Raw genomic sequence first — 18,521 nt, 5'->3', positions numbered from 1 at the left:
CTGAAGGTACTTGTTGGGTTGGCATATTTCGAGATTAGGATTTGTCACTCCGATTGTCGGAGAGGTATCTCTGGGCCCTCTCGGTAATGCACATCACTTAAGCCTTGCAAGCATTGCAACTAATGAGTTAGTTGTGGGATGATGTATTACGGAACGAGTAAAGAGACTTGCCGGTAACGAGATTGAACTAGGTATTGAGATACCGACGATCGAATCTCGGGCAACTAACATACCGATGACAAAGGGAACAACGTATGTTGTTATGCGGTCTGACCGATAAAGATCTTCGTAGAATATGTGGGAGCCAATATGAGCATCCAGGTTCCGCTATTGGTTATTGACCGGAGACGTGTATCGGTCATGTCTACATAGTTCTCGAACCCGTAGGGTCCGCACGCTTAACGTTTCGATGACAGTTATATTATGAGTTTATATGTTTTGATGTACCGAAGGTTGTTCTGAGTCCCGGATGTGATCACGAACATGACGAGGATTCTCGAAATGGTCGAGACATGAAGATTGATATATTGGAAGCCTATATTTGGATATCGGAAGTGTTCCGGGTGAAATCGGGATTTTACCGGAGTACCGAGGGGTTACCGGAACCCCCCGGGGGCTTAATGGGCCATAGTGGGCCTTTGTGGAGAAGAGGAGAGGCGGCCAGGGCAGGGCCACGTGCCCCTCCCCCCTAGTCCGAATAGGACAAGTAGAGGGGGGTGGCGCCCCCCTTTCCTTCCTCTCTCCCTCCACTTTCCCCTCCACTCCTAATCCAACTTGGAAAAGGGAGGGAGTCCTACTCCCGGTGGGAGTAGGACTCCACCCGACGTGCCCCTCCTGGCCGGCCGCACCTCCCCCCCTTGCTCCTTTATATACGGGGGCAGGGGGCACCCTAGAGACACAACAATTGATCGTTTGATCTTTTAGCCGTGTGCGGTGCCCCCCTCCACCATAGTCCACCTCGATAATACTGTAGCGGTGCTTAGGCGAAGCCCTGCGTCGGTAGAACATCATCATCGTCACCACACCGTCGTGCTGATGAAACTCTCCCTCAACACTCGGCTGGATCAGAGTTCGAGGGAAGTCATCGGGCTGAACGTGTGCTGAACTCAGAGGTGCACGTTCGGTACTTGATCGGTCGGATCGTGAAGTATGCGACTACATCAACCGCGTTGTGCTAATGCTTCCGCTTTCGGTCTATGAGGGTACGTGGACAACACTCTCCCCTCTCGTTGCTATGCATCACCATGATCCTGCGTGTGCATAGGAATTTTTTTGAAATTACTGCTTTCCCCAAGAGTGGCATCCGAGCCTGGTTTTATGCGTTGATGTTATATGCACGAGTAGAACACAAGTGAGTTGTGGGCGATATAAGTCATACTGCTTACCAGCATGTCATACTTTGGTTCGACGGTATTGTTGGATCAAGCGGCCCGGACCGACATTACGCGTACGCTTACGCGAGACTGGTTCTACCGACGTGCTTTGCACACAGGTGGCTGGCGGGTGTCAGTTTCTCCAACTTTAGTTGAACCGAGTGTGGCTACGCCCGGTCCTTGCGAAGGTAAAAACAGCACCACCTTAACAAACTATCATTGTGGTTTTTATCCGTAGGTAAGAACGGTGCTTGCTAAGCCCGTAGCAGCCACGTAGAATTTGCAACAACAAAGTAGAGGACGTCTAACTTGTTTTTGCAGGGCATGTTGTAATGTGATATGGTCAAGAACTGATGCCAAATTTTATTGTATGAGATGATCATGTTTTGTAACCGAGTTATCGGCAAATGGCAGGAGCCATTGTTGGAAATATGCCCTAGAGGCAATAATAAAATGGTTATTATTGTATTTCCTTGTTCATGATAATTGTCTATTGTTCATGCTATAATTGTATTAACTGAAAACCGTAATACTGTTGGAAATGTGCCCTAGAGGCAATAATAAAATGGTTATTATTGTATTTCCTTGTTCATGATAATTGTCTATTGTTCATGCTATAATTGTATTAACTGGAAACCGTAATACATGTGTGAATACATAGACCACAACATGTCCCTAGTAAGCCCCTAGTTGACTAGCTCGTTGATCAATAGATGGTTATGGTTTCCTGACCATGGACTACCTCCAACCAGCCTGACCTAAACATACGCCATGCCACATCACGATGGTCTGCCCTTAGTCTTCCAGTTTCCAGAGGAAGACACCCAGCCGGAGTCTCAAGAACATAAGGCGCTTTGGGACGAGCTTGAACTGGCCTTGCGGGAAGGCGTCGCGCCTGTCCCCGCTCCCGTTCCGGCTCTCGTCGCCCCGACTGCGCCAGCGCCCATCCCCGTGGCATTGATGGGCTGGGAGCCGCACATTGTCGCCGAGCTTGATGCCACGGGGTTCCACGAGGTCCCCGCCGACTTTCACGCGCCCGTGCACCTGCCAGCGCATGCGCCTACGCGTGCACTGATGTTCACGCCCGTGCCAGTGCCCGTGCACCTGCCGGCGCATGCGCCTGCGCGTGCACTGACGTGCGTGCCCGTGCACATGAATGTCTCCGACGCGCCGTTGACAGCGCCTCCCCGCGTGGGTGCCAGGGCCCCCCTCAGCTGCATGGATGGCCGTCGTCGACCGCTTCCTTGCACCAACGCCAGTCGCCTCCTCCCGCCAGTTGACTCGCTCCTGGAGACAGAAGTCCAGAACATTGTGGCCTTCCTTGAAGCTAGGGCCAATGTCCACGAGTACGCCAACAACGGCGCAAGACGCCGCCGTCGCCGTCGGTCAGTGGCCCGACGACACACAGAGCACGGCAGAGGAGCCGCTTCCCACCGCAAGACGCCCCCGCCACCGCCGCGTAATCTAAATTTGCCATGAAAAACGTTCGGATTGCCATGCTTAAAATCCAAACGTTTATCATTTCCGTTTATTTTAGATCGATCGTCGTATAATTTAAAGTTGGAGTCAGACTGAACGAAATCTATGGTTTGATCAATTGAATGTTCTGCTAGAGCCGTATCAAATTAAATATAAAACGTCATCAAGCCACATGTATTCCTTGTCATCCAACGACCTAGACTGCTTCAATGTCGAGCGCTCAACACGTTTAGCGTGCAGTTAATTTCATGCCAAAAATAGTGCTAATCACATAATAACACGCAAATAATATCCAACTTAATATCCGCATGCACTTAATATACTTCCAAATTAACGTGCATTGCACGTACACACTGACTAGTGCTGCTAGCACGTGAAACTGGTGCCGTAACTTATGAATGCGTCTAGATATGGTCAATGGCAACATCGCCCGCGAGTTCTTCGTGTATGCCCATGCGTCTAAACGCAGAAGGGGAGGAGAGAGAGAGCCCGCATGGAACCCACCAGTAAGTGAAGGCGAATAGTACTAAAAATAATATTACATGTTATCAATTAAATAGGCTGTAGTAATATAAAAACATTATGTGAACAAAGGGAGGTACAACAAACATTGTTGTTCTACGTATGTTGTCTATTGACGTGCGGCTTGAAGGCCCTGGTCGCATGTTCGATCCTCGTCCTTTATTTTTTAATTTGTATATGGGTCCAAATTTGTTTCATGACATGTGGGCCCCTCGGTGTGTAGTTTGTAGCACTTTAATTTGTGGGTCCAAATTTGTTCCATTCCAAGTGGACTATCGGTGTGTAGTTTTGTAGCTTATTTATAATAATTAAAGAAAACAACAGATTTTTGCAATAATACCATGGTGCGACGTTTAAGCCGAGAAAGGACGTGCGAGAGAGCGATGACCGAGCCAGAGGGAAATCGGCTAGGGGGTTGCGGGGGTTGCAACGGTGTTTCGAGTAGTTGTGGGCCAAATGCTACGAAAATATAATCTAAACCGACCGGAATAAATGCCTACACAAATTAATCCAAGGTTGGAGTGCCCCTCGCAATGTAAATAGCTCCGGCTTTGCGAGGGATGGATAGGTAGCTTCAATGTGTAGGAGATACGGCGTGAGAAAGCGAGGTCAATCGAGAGACATATAGATAAGAGACAAAGTGAGTGTGGTCCGACATTCATGGAACAAATATATATGCTCTGGAGAGATATTGTCCGATTGAGCTTTTGGCAAGGGTGAGGGCTGTAAGATAGAGCTTGAGAGATGATCCAGTCACAGACGTGTAGATATATTTTGTGTGTGGGAGGAAGCAAGGTCGATCGATCACATAGGGTCGTCGTGCGATCGAAAGAGTGAGACGGGTTGGAAAGAGTGACCTAGATAGACAATGTGCGTGAGAGAGTATACAATGTGAATAAGTCGAATTGGGCTCAAACATGGTGATATATCGTTTTTGTCCGAGAAAGAGCGAGGTCAATTGAGACATACAAAGAGAGAGAGAGGGGGGAGAGAGAGAGATGGAGAGATAGAGAGCGAGCGTTGCCTGCCATGAGGTCAAAAGAGTGGGGGCGGCTTCGATGGACTAGCCTAGATAGACAATCTGTGTGAGAGAGTATAGAGTGTGTCGATCGAGGCCCGAACAGGGAGATATATCATTTGTGTGTGAAAGAAAACGAGACTCAGATAAAGAGAGCGAGATTGAGCGAGTATGGCCCGCCGTGCGGAAGAAAGAGTGAGACAATCTCGAGGGAGTGACCTAGATAGACAACGTGCATGCGTGCGCACGAGAGGTTGGGGGGCTAGATAGGCAATGCATGTATTTAGCGCGAGAGGGTGAGAGGGACAGGGAGAGAGAGAGAGCTCGGCATGGGGTGCAATGGCGGGTGTGTGAGGTAAATACATTTCATAACAGAGTGGAAAAAAGGGGTTGTGTAGTTGAGAGAGTTAGAGATCGAAACATGGAGAGAAAGAATGGATGTGTGTTGGAAACCGATAGCTTCCTAAGGTGGTTAGGAGAGGAAGATTGACCGATACAGGAAGTATGTAGCGTGTGTGCGGGGGGGGGCTAAAAACAACATTTGAATGTAGATAGTACGAGACTTAATATCGATGTTTCAATTCGGTGTACATTGTAAGATTTGAACTAAGGACCATGCATATGGGTAATTATTTCGAATTCGTGCCATACTAGGTTTCGAAAAGTTGACATTAACTCGATTTGTTGTGCTATTTTGTAGGTCATATGTTTGAATCCATCCAAAAGTTTTCTCACTACCATGGTGTTCATCATATACATATGAATTTGTATTAAAAAAGTAGTGTGGATACAGTGAAATGTGAAATCCACGTTAGAATTGGAGATCGCTATGTGACACACACTCTAATTCAAATAACTAATTATGTGACACACACTCTAATCCACGTTAGCGTGGATACGGTTTCGATTTTTTTTCAAATAACTCCCCATTAATTAATTTATAGTATCTCGTTTCGAATGACTAATTATTGCAAGGAAAACACGGGCATGGTAATACATACAGATTCGTTTGCAAATGAAAGAAGGTTTGTTTGCATTCTCAAATGTAGGCGCACGAGGGTCGTGTCGTGGTGGTCGCGTGTGTCGGACGGACGCGTAGCACCCAGCCACCCACCCAAAAAAAGGACGACGACAAAATAAGTTCGCGCTTCCACGTTTCGGATTGAAATATCTGGCGGCCCCAATTCCAGCCCTGCAAAATCTCCCTTCTCCACCGTCCCCTTCCGCGCCCAAATTGCTCAAATCCCTAATTCACCGCCAACCCAAGCAAAGTTCGAATCGCCCCTTGTCTCGTCTCTTTCCCCACCTCTGTGACGGACGACGACGACAAAGACGACGACCGCGCTTCACCACCGCACCGGAGCTACCTCATCTACGCCCTCGTCAACCGCACCGGGTGGTCCACCGACAACATCGGCCGCCGCAACCGACGTGCCTCACAGACACCGACTTCCACCGCATCAGGTGCGCTTCACCAACGCCATCTCCCAGCTCACCGGGGCTACTTCACCGAGCACATCGTCGCGCCTCCGCCCCCCGAGGCCGCTGGGGCTTCACCAACGGTCTCGTCCACCGCATCGTAGCGCTCCGTTGCCACTCAAGATCTGCATCCGTGCGCGGCCAGCCAACGCCAGCGCATCACCCTCAACGGCTTTGAAGTGGCCCGCACTCTAGCTAGGCGAGCATGCCCAAACGCCGGCCCGAACTAGGTATCCACATATCACTCCCTTCACTGTTCCGACGATGTTTGGATATCCTTTCACTGCTCTCTTAGCTTACACGCCTATCCAACTCTGACTTTAACTCTTATTTCTTCTAGAGATATCATCTGAAACAAGCAAATCCATTTTTTAGCGAAGCATGATGGCGCTACGGGATCTGGTACACATCCTGCACACCCGTATAACCTTATAAGTATCTGTCCTCCGGTACAACAGCAAGGTCGATTCCTCCTATTTGATCAGCCATTCGCCGTGTCGAAAATGCAGAGGGGGATGCAAGGAGCACAAGACCTGCACATCCAAGCAAGTGGTAACATGGACTTGTACATGGAACATCCCAAGCGCAAGCAGAGCTGCAGTGAGCCTGTACAACGAGCTAGCGTAAGCCCCTGCATTTCATTTAATTCGTACTGGCATTCGTGTATAATTTGTGTGTAGTGGCGGATCCACGAATTCAAGTTACCAGGGGCGAACATTTAACTTATAAAATACGAAGGCACTTGCACTCCGGAAATCAACATAACTTGAGAAATGTGAAGCTACGTGCACTTTGAAAACCAGTTAATGATCCAAAGTAGTTTAGATTATAAACACTAAATGATGCAAGCACCAAAAAACACAAAATGCAACATGGTGTAGAAGGACTACAAACATGGTCTGTACCTGCTTGAATTAATCGTTCTGTGGCTGAAAATATCGAAGTGTAATTGCACCTATAACCAGTGCGCAAACTGCATATCAATATATCTATCCTGCACAAGTATGCCAATAGTTTCAAACAACAGATTAGAAAAGTATTTATGCTACGTTGTCATGATACGGGGACTTTCTGGTAGATGGCCTCGACGTTTCGTCAAGCCATGAAAATGCACTATAATTTGCTTGTCATCAATGCCTACAAATCTCTATGTCTCTCTCAACATAGCAGATCATCATTAGACACTAAATCCTTCAATGGGAGCTTGCAAAATGCTTGCATTAGATGCCTCATTAGACACTATATGTTCATCACCAGGAGCATGTAAAATGTTTGCATCAAATCCTTCATTAGAAGTTTTTTCAGTAGACACTTCAGGCTCAAGAAAAACATGAGCTTGGATGTTTGCACCGGAAACTTGATTAGATACAACAGATTCAGTCAGTTCAGTATTGATTGGGGGAGTTATAAAATGAGTAGAAATTGGTTTCATTTTCTCATAGATTCCCTACATACAAGCAGTTTTACAACACCGTCAGGTTTAACTATTGGCCAGAAATTGAAGAGTTGAATTAGATATAATCAGGGCTGTGATGTACCTGCTCATTGCGCATGCTACTCTTGCAAGCTGCGAACGTCCGTTTGCGCAAGCTCGATGCCATGTCCGTGTTGCCGCCGCTGCCTCCCACGCAGGCTACACCCTGGGTTGGATCTTCATCTTCTTGTCCTTCCATTCGCTTGAAGCCCGGCGACCGCCCTCCAATGAGGGCGCGAGGAAGTGTTGTGTCAGTCTGTCCAGCGGCGGCTAGGTTAGGAGCGAACCAGACTGGATGCTGGAGCGGATGAATTGGGATTTTTCCTGCTGTCGATCGATATGGGAGGCGCTCGTTTGGGCCGCGAGCCTGCTATAGGGACTGACTTGCACTTATGCTATTGGCCTATCCAAATTGAAACATTTTTCTTCATTTTTTACATTGCCTGCTCGTGCGTTGGGACGAACAAAACTAGCCTGGGCCAACCTGGATGACTCAAACTAGGTGCACATTTTCGACCCACCCGAGGCGGCCGCCCATACCAGCCCCTATGGTGGCATCGCCCCTTTTTGCGTGTATGATAGGGGTAGTGAAAAATATTCCAGTGGCGCTTTTGATTTACCCACAGAATGGTTGAATTGCTTGTTTCTATGAACTGAGTTCGCCAATAATGTGAAGGATGCCAGTCTTTTCATCCTATTGTAGATTGCTTAGATCTCGATATGCCAAAAGTAATCGCATGAAATATACAGTAAAGTCAGTGTGATGTGTGTGGTACAACTAGTCTGACTACACGTCCTCATATAACATATCAAGGACGCACCATCTTACCAGATTAACCATTCAACTTACCAATGCAGTGTGGGAAGAAAGAAGTATTGGGACTGCGTATCCAAGCAATTGATGCCATGGACTCCTTCGTACAACCTTGTAAGAGAAAAAGAAGTTGTAGTGTGCCTGTACAAAAAACTAGCGTAAGTTCAGTTACCTGCTTCTTGGAATTTTAGTTAGCCACTTATTGCAAAATTGTCCAATTACGTTGCTTGGTTTAATTTAGTTTGCTACTGATTACATAATTCCACAGCCTGTTAATCCTATTATAGACTGCACCTATCTATGTGTTTGATACTTACTGTTAAGAATTACCTGTTTACCTGAACTTAAATAGCTACTTGTTTGTTTAACTGCTTTGCTGCTGCAACAACGGGTTACAATGATGTTAATAACTACTTTTCAGCATCGAATTGAAACTCTTTAATTCCTTCTTTGTTTAACCGGTTTGCTGTTATAACTCCCAGTTGAGATGTTTTGCTAACTTCAACTTTTCTGAATCCAATCGGAACTTTAATGGCAAAACAGGTTAGCCCAAGATCAAAGAGCGAGGTCCCCATGGACGTTGTATCATCCCACAACAGTGGCACCGGCCCAATCGTGCATTATGAATTGCCAACTGCTGATGCTCTAGAGGCTAAACTAGTGGTAGAAAGAGATTCTGCTTCTGCACTTAGAGATGAAGTTGACATGTTGAGGAAGCAAACAGCACAATCAGTAGCAGTACTCAAGACAACCATTAAATATTTGGTGGATTTCAAAACGAAGCAAGCTGAGACTGACCACATTGTTAAGGTCCTGAAGGAAAAAAAGAAAATTAAATTCCCACTTGGTAAATCATTGGTGAAATGTTCTTTCCATCGTTGAATAACCTTTGTGTTGTTTGTTCATGTAATCAATCAAACCATTTGTTTTAGAGATCATTTAATAATTGTTTTTTGTTTTTTGGTTTGTAATTTTATTTGAGCACAAGTCTGTATTAATTGATAAGACTCGGAGACATTTCATTTTGATTGTTGTGCCAGACCTACAAATATGCCAATCGGGCTGAATGTGCATTCAGCAATAATAGTAGTATAGATGGACCATAAGTGGCACGCATCGGAAAGGGCCAAAATGATGTAGTAGCTTGGCTAAAAAAAGGATGCTGTTGTAGCAAAGAAAAGTACAGCGGCCTGGCTTATGTATGTTAGTTGATATTATTGATCCATATACTCTATAAGTGTTCATATGTCTGTTAGTTTTGTACATTCTTGGTTGATCCACTCAGTATTTGAATCTTGATATGTCGCTTGTGTACATATCTAAATGGGAGTACACATTATGATGCGTGTGACATTTGAGTTGGACATGAAGTGTTCCAAATATTCGAATTCACCTTAAACTGGATTCTAGCTTCTGAATTTGAGTATCGGCATTTGTAAACCATATTCATATATGACAGTGGAGTACATCTTTGTCGTCCTTTTGAAGATATATTAAAACACATAGAATGATTTATAAAGATTCGTATAGGAATACAAAATGGATTCGAATTTAGTTGCCAGGGTAAACGTGGATGCTTATTGTCCCAAAATTCGAAAGAAGCGGCCAAATTTCCACTCCCACGTCGGCTGCCCGAAGCCAAGTGTTTGGGAGATGGAAATTACTGTCTACCCATTACACGGACAATCCATCAGTCCGATTTCCACTGCTCTAAATAGGGGTAGGATAGTAACTTCAATAAGACGTGACACGACCGCCTCTGAGCCCATTCCGACACGGTGGGCGCCAAACATGGGCGGCAAAACACATTTGATTCAAGCCCGTCCGAAAGACCTCTGTTTCTCCCTCCATTTCCCCATTCATACACGGTGGGCGGCAAAACAAACTCGACTCGGCCGAAATCGATGTAGGCAAATATTTTCAATAGAGGCAGGTTTGTAACTTCACTCAGACGTGACACAACCGCCCTACCTGTCAGCCCCGTTCATACACCGTGGGCGCCAACCATGGGCGCCAACCACCCTCTCCTCGCCCGAAATCGCTCTGGGCAAATATTGGCGAGATGCGAGATTACCGTCGTATCCCCAACCGACAAGATGTCCAAATTTTAAACGGGGGCTAAGTTCGTAACTTTCCCATATTTCAGACAGGCGCGTCCCAAAAACATGGTTCCCCGTACCTCTCCCTCCATTTTCCCATTCATACACCATCCGCGCTAGAACACCATCCCCACACCAGCCTCCGTCTGCCACCCCATCCATCGCCGTCGTCCTCCACCACATCCATCGCCACCGTCCTCCACCATGCCGGAGCGCCTACCAAGACCGCGTCGTCCACTGCTAGAGATGGACATTTCTCATCCACGGCGATGGACCAAGAGCCTTGCATCACATCCTCTCGCTTCATCGGCGTTGTCGTCCTCTTTGCCGGGGCCGCTCACACGACCTTCTCTTCCACCGCAACGGGACTTATCCCCCGATGCACCCGTCTACCGTCGCAGATCTGCTTCAACGCCACCGACAGCCATCGCATCCCCGATGCCTGCACGGCACTGCAAGAGAGGTGGTACTTCATATGTCCTCAACTTTTTGATCTCAACCAGAAAATAGATCTTAACTTGGTTACTCTACTTTCTTTTCAGCTCTTAGAATTTAGTTCTTAGTTCGAAGCAAACAATGGCTGCTAAATAGCATTTCTCCGGTTTCCCCCTTTTATTATCACTATACGATCAGAATACGTGCTTCGTGTCATAATAGCACTGCTCGACCAATCAAGCTAAACAAGCTTAGTTGTTCAAATATGAATCTGATATTATTAAAATAGATACGTTTAATTAGTCAGCTAAATGTTCCTAAATTAGTTTCGAAAAACATGTTCGCCGCTCGGGTGTGTATCTCTACCCTGGGATTTTGGGTCATCCCAGGCCCCGATTCCCCTCTGTTCTGCTGCGCGCTTCCGATCTCTACTCGCCCCAGCCGCCTGCCTCACCGGCGACTTGCCGTCCCCGGACAACATGACTCTAGGAGGAGACACCGGACTAACAGGAGGTCAGGAGCCGCTCATCCAACAGCGTCACCGCTGCTCGGGCGCGCCGCCGTGCCTACCTTCCCAGTCCGTTCAGGGCTCAGGCGTGCAGCACCCACTAAGCCAACCTGATTTATCCTGAGATAAGTCCTCAACACTCAGCAGCCACTCCTCATCACCCATTTTCTAATTGATTCATTACTCATTAGGCAGGACTGTCATTAGGGTTTGTTGTGTGCTCGGTGTTACCTACACATAATGGTTCAGATGTATTTCGGTAATCTTTAGTACCTGTAAAGTTCACAGGGTTTTCAAAATTCCGGCCATAGGAACAGACACTAGTCATTTTGGATTGTCGGTCATAGTGACATTGACCCAGATTACTACTGCAAGCTAGGTTTGTTGAAAATTTTACTTGTCTTTCTTACTCATTCGATATAATATCCAATTATTCACGTCGGTTAGTTGCAAACAATAAGTGCTAGACAAACTTCTTGATTCAGATTTTGGACGGTCTCTTACTGCAGTTACAATTCTGCATACTTGTCCTAGTGAGCTCACAAGTAAATGATTGATTCACTACATCTATGCTTGCCTTGTCATATTTGTTGTCAATATTCTTTTAGGGTGGACCACCCTGTTTCTAAATACTGCAACCGAAGATATGAGTGAATAGTATTTCTCTATGTGATCTCTTCCATCATGTGTGGGCAACGAACACTACATTGTATAGAAAGAAAGTGTCATTTCCAGCTTTTACATAGGCTTCGATCTTTTACAGGGAATACAATCTGCCTACTTGCTTTGTGTCGCACTACCAACACTCCACCCTTGAAGCTAAACATTATGCCACTCATAATTCCCTAGTTTATTTGTTCAATTACGACTTTCATATAATTCTAATGTTCCTACTTCAGTTTTGAAATGTGTGTCTGCCTGTTATAGAGACATAAGGGGTTTGTATTTCTGTGTGTGCTCTGGTCAGCACGGTTGGGGGGTGAACTTTGCATATGCAGGGGTTTATAGGGAGACACTCTTCGAGTTGAATCTGCAATGCATTCCATAGATAATCTGACTACTTTTTATGTTTTCATGAATCTCAAATTCTGAACAGCATCATAATGATTATGAGCTTGCGCGCATGAAAAGAATAAAGCAGAACAATGCCATGGTTGTCAAACTTGGCATTAATGGACTGAAATCAAGTCTGGATGCAATGCAATGCAAACGCTCTCCACCTACAGATTCATGCTCAGAATATGATCCTAGCAGTGATTCTGAGCTAGAGGGAGACCTAAGTCAATCTAGCTCCCTAGTGGAGGAGTCAGAGGAAGATGCCCTATCTTATTCACCCATCAAGGTGCTTGCTCTAACTTTCCAAGGTTATATTTGTCGCACATATCTTGCAACTGATGCTTTGCATTGCTTCTACTTTGTTGAACTGCAATTAGCTTAGTTTACACATCATGTATGTGAATACGGCCTGCCTATCCATTTTCAGTACATATTCCATCAGTCATCATACCATATTTATCCATTCAAATGATGTTCTTGTGTATTAGACGTTCAAAAGGAAGAGGGCGATTGCTGATCGTGGAGGAGTGCAAGCAAAGTATTTGGAAAAGGTAGTGGCACCTGATAAATCAAATAGCCCATTAGGTGTAGTTGCAATATCACCTGACCCACAAAACACCCCAACTCTAGCAGACTCTAGCCCTACTACACTGGTCATTTCTGATGCCCCAACTCAGCAGACCCCAACTGCAGCAAACATTATGATTATGCCAGTTGACATAGCACCAGCTCTACGACGCAAAACCCCCATTCCAGCAAAGAGTACACCAAATCCAGTTGCCAAATCCCTTTTCGCACCAGAGAGAGCCCCAATTGCAGCAAATAGGACCCCTGTTCCATTTCTTCCCAGTTTAGAAGACAAAGCTTATATTGTTGTCAGGAACTTTGTGCGCATCTTTCCTTCATGGAAAGATTATACCGTAGACACAGAACAATTTCCAGTCTTCCTCTGCAACTTACGCGTAAGTAATGTACTAATGTTATTCATGGTCATTACTGGATATGTTTCTGCTCACAGAAGACACAAGATTTCATTCTTTTAAATGGGCGAGGACCAAACTAGATTGTGAAGACGAGCAAGGGTCGGTTGCGCTTTTCAAGCACTCGTTCATGAAGTATCGTTCCTACCTGAGGCAAGCGCACTTCGATGGCAAGCCTCTAAATGAAATTTCTGTAAAGTCTTCGGTGCTACATTTATCCGACGGTGACTGGAATAATCTTGTTACACATTGGTCTCGGCTGCAGCGTAAGGTACTATCTATGATATCACATCACAATTTGAACTACATTTCTGCATTTGCCTTAACATCTCACTTGTACGAAAACTGTTAGCAGGAGAACATTTGTTCTCAAGGGACCGCAGAATCTTGCAACTATACTGCACACTGCATTGCTCTTGTGAGTACCTCTTGCCCTGTATGACCATACTTACTTTCATAGCTATTTGATTATGTAGCATCACTGCACATGTTAGCCTCGTTATCGTCCATTTGGTGGACATTATAAGATCCGTATGGACTCTTACATAAATTTAGAATCAACCCAATGCTTTCTAAGAGGTTTAGCTCTGTAGTCCTCTTGTAAGGACTGAACGTCGTCTATGACTGTACTTATATTAACAGCTACTCCCTCCGTCCCATAATATAAGAACGTGTTGTACAGTTTACCAGTGTTCAAAACACTCTTGTATTATGGGAAGAGGGATTGGTTCATTGTGTAGCATTCTGCATCTTATCTCCCTCGCCCACCATTTACTAAAAAAAGATCAGATCTATATTTAATCTTACCAAAAAGTAGAATACACAGACAATGCCAGTGCAGAAGTGTAGCCCATTGCTCTTGTCAGTACATTTTGTCCTGTAATGCTTGTACTTCCAGGGATTGGTAGTTGATTATGTAGCATCAGTCTGCATCTTATCTTCATTATCCTCTATCCCTTCCAGTATTATCATATCTATAATTACTCTCTACAAAATGTAGAGTACAGGCAATGCTTATGAAGAAGATTATGTGCTGAAATTCTTGAGTTATCCTTCCCTTGACATGGAGAAGGGCATTATAAAGCCGGTGTTAACTGTTAATGTAAGTCAGTCCTTCTAAAGCCTTTATCCTCAACTGCTGTTTAATTTACTCATACTCCCTATCGTTTACTGCTGTTTAGTTTGTTGTTTCTACCAAAATGCATGTTCGCAAGAACCGTAAGTTCTATGTTTTACTTGTAAAACGAAATTCCTTATTCATACCATGCACATTACTCAATACTCCCTATATGTATGCTTGTTTTTGTGGATCTATAATCCAGTGTGTGGTGAAGCAGCCCACGTTTGCACCTTGTCATCTGTTGTTTTATCTTACTGATGTGGATGATGATATGAACAACATGCCATGCACATTAACCAAAATAGATACAATGATTTTCTTTGCCCTTCATCTATGCTTGTTATGTTGACATGGCAATCCAGTAGTGTGGTGAAGCTTCCCGCATTATGAACTATGCCAAATTATGCTATTGATATTTTGAACTTACTCTTTATTTTCTAATTTGAAATTGCATGGAATTGACATCACAGTTATCATCTTTGTTTATACACGTGCAAAACCTGTCATCTCTCTGCTTTGTTTCAGGGTGATATGCCTGATGGCATGCACAAGTCTGCTGAAGGCTGTGCGACAAACCCAACATATATTGCAGCAAAGAAGGCAAAACATCTTGAAGATAGCGAGACAACCCCAAAGTCTTGTCTTGATGTAGTGTTCAAGTTACTTGAGACTAGCAGTCAGACAAGCTCACAAAATTCGTTGTCTGAATCAGTTCGACTTCTTCAGTCCCAAGTTCTAGCAGAAAGGCATTCTGCAACTCAACTTCGACTTGAAGTCCTATCTCTAAGAAAGATTGCGAAGAACACCAATGAGAACCTCATCGCTAAACAGCTACACCTGGAAGCTATGACCGAGATGCTAGGCCGGTCTCACAGCCTTGCTCAGCAGCTTGCACAGCAGTTCCCGCGCAAGGCTAACCTTTCTTGAACTATCTTGGAAGTGGTCTCGGTTCAGTATTATTTTGTTACGCTGCAATGGTGCCCAGTTTTTGTAATCTGCTTCTTCGTTGCGCTTTATGATCACTGGTGGCGAACTTCGATGCCCAATGGATGTAATATACCATAAATCCTTTATTGTATAGTGTAGGTTTATTCTTAGTTACTATGCCGTAATTTCTTTATTGTATAGAGTAGGTTTGTTCTTAATTCCTACTAGTTACTTCCATCATTCGCTATCTGAAAAAAATCAGATGTAGTCGACCGGGCCGAAACATTCGCCTCTAACGGGCCTGGTGTTTAGCGGGCCACAATTGGGCCGGTCTGCATCATTCTTGGGCCGAATGATTGGGGCCTTCACACTTTGCGCGAGGCCCACAACTTACACCGGCCTATATTTTAGTTGGGCCTTTTATGGACCCAGCGCTTAGTTTGGCTCAGGTAGCGTTGGGCCATTAACAGGATGAATATTGTACTGGCCTGTTACGGCCCAAATGAAACCATGGGCCTTTAGCAGGCCGAAATGCATATTGAGCCTCAATTTTCACTAGTCGTCGACGGGCCTTCAGCAGGCTGAAATGTAAACCGGGCCTTTTTGGGCCCAGTTATATCACGGGCAGTTACCAGGCCAAAACATATCTCGGGCCTTAGTTGGCCCACTGATATCATGGGCCTTTAAGAGGCCGAAAGCTTAGTACAGACATCAACGGGCCGAATTATGCGACAGGCCTTTAACAGGCCCAAAGTCACGTTGGGCTTTACTGTTGCCACCTTTATCACGGGCCGTTAGTGGGCCCGATGTCCCGTCGGACCATATATGGCCAATGGGCAGCACGGGCCATTCCCAGGCCGAAAGTCACACCGGGCTGAAATGGGCCCATGTCTACATCGGGCCTCTAACAGGCCGAAAGTCACTAGGCTGTAATTGGGCCCAAATATTCGCCGAACAATTAACGGGCTAGATCTGGCTTCGGGCCGTAAATGGGCCCAAATATTCGGCGAACAATTAACGGGCCAGATCTGGCTTCGAGCCATAAATGGGCCTTTATTAAGCAGGCCATTATTGGGCTGGCCCACTAGTACCTGAGTAAGTACTATGGGCCTTTGACTGGGCCGGCCTTTTTAACCTATATGGGCCTCTGTTGGCCCGTGCCACGTGTCGACGTATTATAGGCGCTTTGGGTCCAATGAGTGGATGACATCTGTCCCAACGGTGAGCCGACACGTGTTTCCTCCAGCCAATGATGCTTTTACACGTGGAAAATCCCCATTGATCGGGGCTGTTAACGGGTTATCGGATCCAAAACCGGACCCGATAGCTTAACGGCGTTCCGTTACGGTGGATGCCACGTGTCGGTCACCCTTGATGAAAGCACTTCTGTGACGCGCGATTTATCGTCATGGAAGTGGACACTTCCGTGATGATAATTTTGGTAATGTCATGGAACATTTCTACGACAGCACAGGTATGACTATCTTGATTCTGTCATAAATTTTTCATGGATATACATGCATGACAGAAAACGTGACCTACTGTGACAAACACGTATGATCACGGAAGTGTATTTTTTTGTAGTGATGATGTCAAACCATATGAATTTGTAGGTCTCTGTTGCAACACACACACACATCTACGTAGTCCTCTTTCAAATTGTATCTACATTTCGTTGTGCACTAACAAACAAGACTACACCTAAGATGACATACACTTGGAAGCAAGAAAAAAAATGAAACAATATGTAATACTTTAAAACAAGATTATTTTTTGTCAAAAACCGAAAAAACATAGCACGGATCTCATAGCAACAATTAACTGTGGATGCATGCACAATATATCACATGTATGATAGAAAATTCACTCTCCAACTAGCTCACACTGGTAGAAAAAAGGCCTTTAGTCCCGGTTCGCAAAGGCCTTTAGTCCCGGCTGTGCAACCGGGACTAAATATGCGCGACTAAAGACCCCCCCCTTTAGTCGCGCCTCTTACGAACCGCGACTAAAGGCTTTAGTCCCGGTTCTCGTGGCTAACCGGGACTAAAGGCCTCCTCCGCAGGTTTAAACCTGGTTTTTTTGCGAATTTTTTTAATTTTTTTTATTTTCAAATTTCTGAATTATTTTAACCTCTAATCTCGAATCACCACCCCTCATCACTGCTCAATTTATCCTCTAATCTCTAATCACACATCATCATTCCAAATCATCTAACTTCCCGGACGGTCACCCATCCTCTCACTACTCCAGCCTGAACACGCTTAACTTCCGGGTTCTATTCTCCCTCGTTTCCAAGTCTGCACTTGTTGTTTTCCTGACAATAGTAGGATGTCAATTCTATTAACCCTCAGGAATTTAGCTTGAGCATGAAGTGACACATTTCACTGTTTGAGTTTGAAACTATTGTTTTAAAAAACAATAATTATTTAGTAACACTAATATTTCTGGAAAACTTAGTTTGACCACTGTTTGACCACAGTTTGACCAGATTTGACCAAAATTTTAAAAAAAAACTGAAATAATTATTTAGTAACACTAATATTCTAGAATAATTAGTTTGACCATTGTTTGACCACAGTTTGACCATTGTTAGGTTTTTGAGGATTTTGAAAATGTTTAACGGGGTTCCCCCGGTTAAATTCGGATGTAACTTTTCGAGTAGATGATTTTTCATATAAATTTTTTTTCATCCGAGTTCGTATGCAAAAGTTATGCCCATTTTAAGAATTTCCAAAGAGATTTTGCAAATAAAGTCGAAATTCATATTTGTTAATTTTCCCAACAACTAGACCACATATCACATGAGAAACTTATTTTATTTTATTTTTTTGACATTTCCATCATTTTCTTTTGTTTTTTCTAAAACTGAAAAGGCGATCCACAGGGGGGGTAGAGTTTGAAAATGAGGCCTCAAATCCCTTTAGTCGCGGTTGGCCAGACCAACCGGGACTAAAGGTCTAACCTTTAGTCCCGGTTGGTCTGGCCAACCGCGACTAAAGGTTCGGGCCATTAGTCGCGGTTGGCCAGACCAACCGGGACTAAAGGTCTAACCTTTAATCCCGGTTGGTCTGGCCAACCGCGACTAAAGGCCTTCGGGCCAGCCTGAGGACCTTTAGTCCCGGTTGGCCAGGCCAACCGGGACTAAAGCCCCTCCCGTCCGCCAGCTGTCGACCGAGCGCGCTGGGCCCAGATAGTTGGTCGCGGGTCTCCTCCCGAACCGCGACTAAAGACCCCTTT

The sequence above is a fragment of the Triticum aestivum genome, chromosome 5D (assembly GCF_018294505.1).
Source record: "Triticum aestivum cultivar Chinese Spring chromosome 5D, IWGSC CS RefSeq v2.1, whole genome shotgun sequence".
NCBI classification, from domain to species: Eukaryota; Viridiplantae; Streptophyta; class Magnoliopsida; order Poales; family Poaceae; genus Triticum; species Triticum aestivum.
This window is presented reverse-complemented; position numbering follows the sequence as displayed.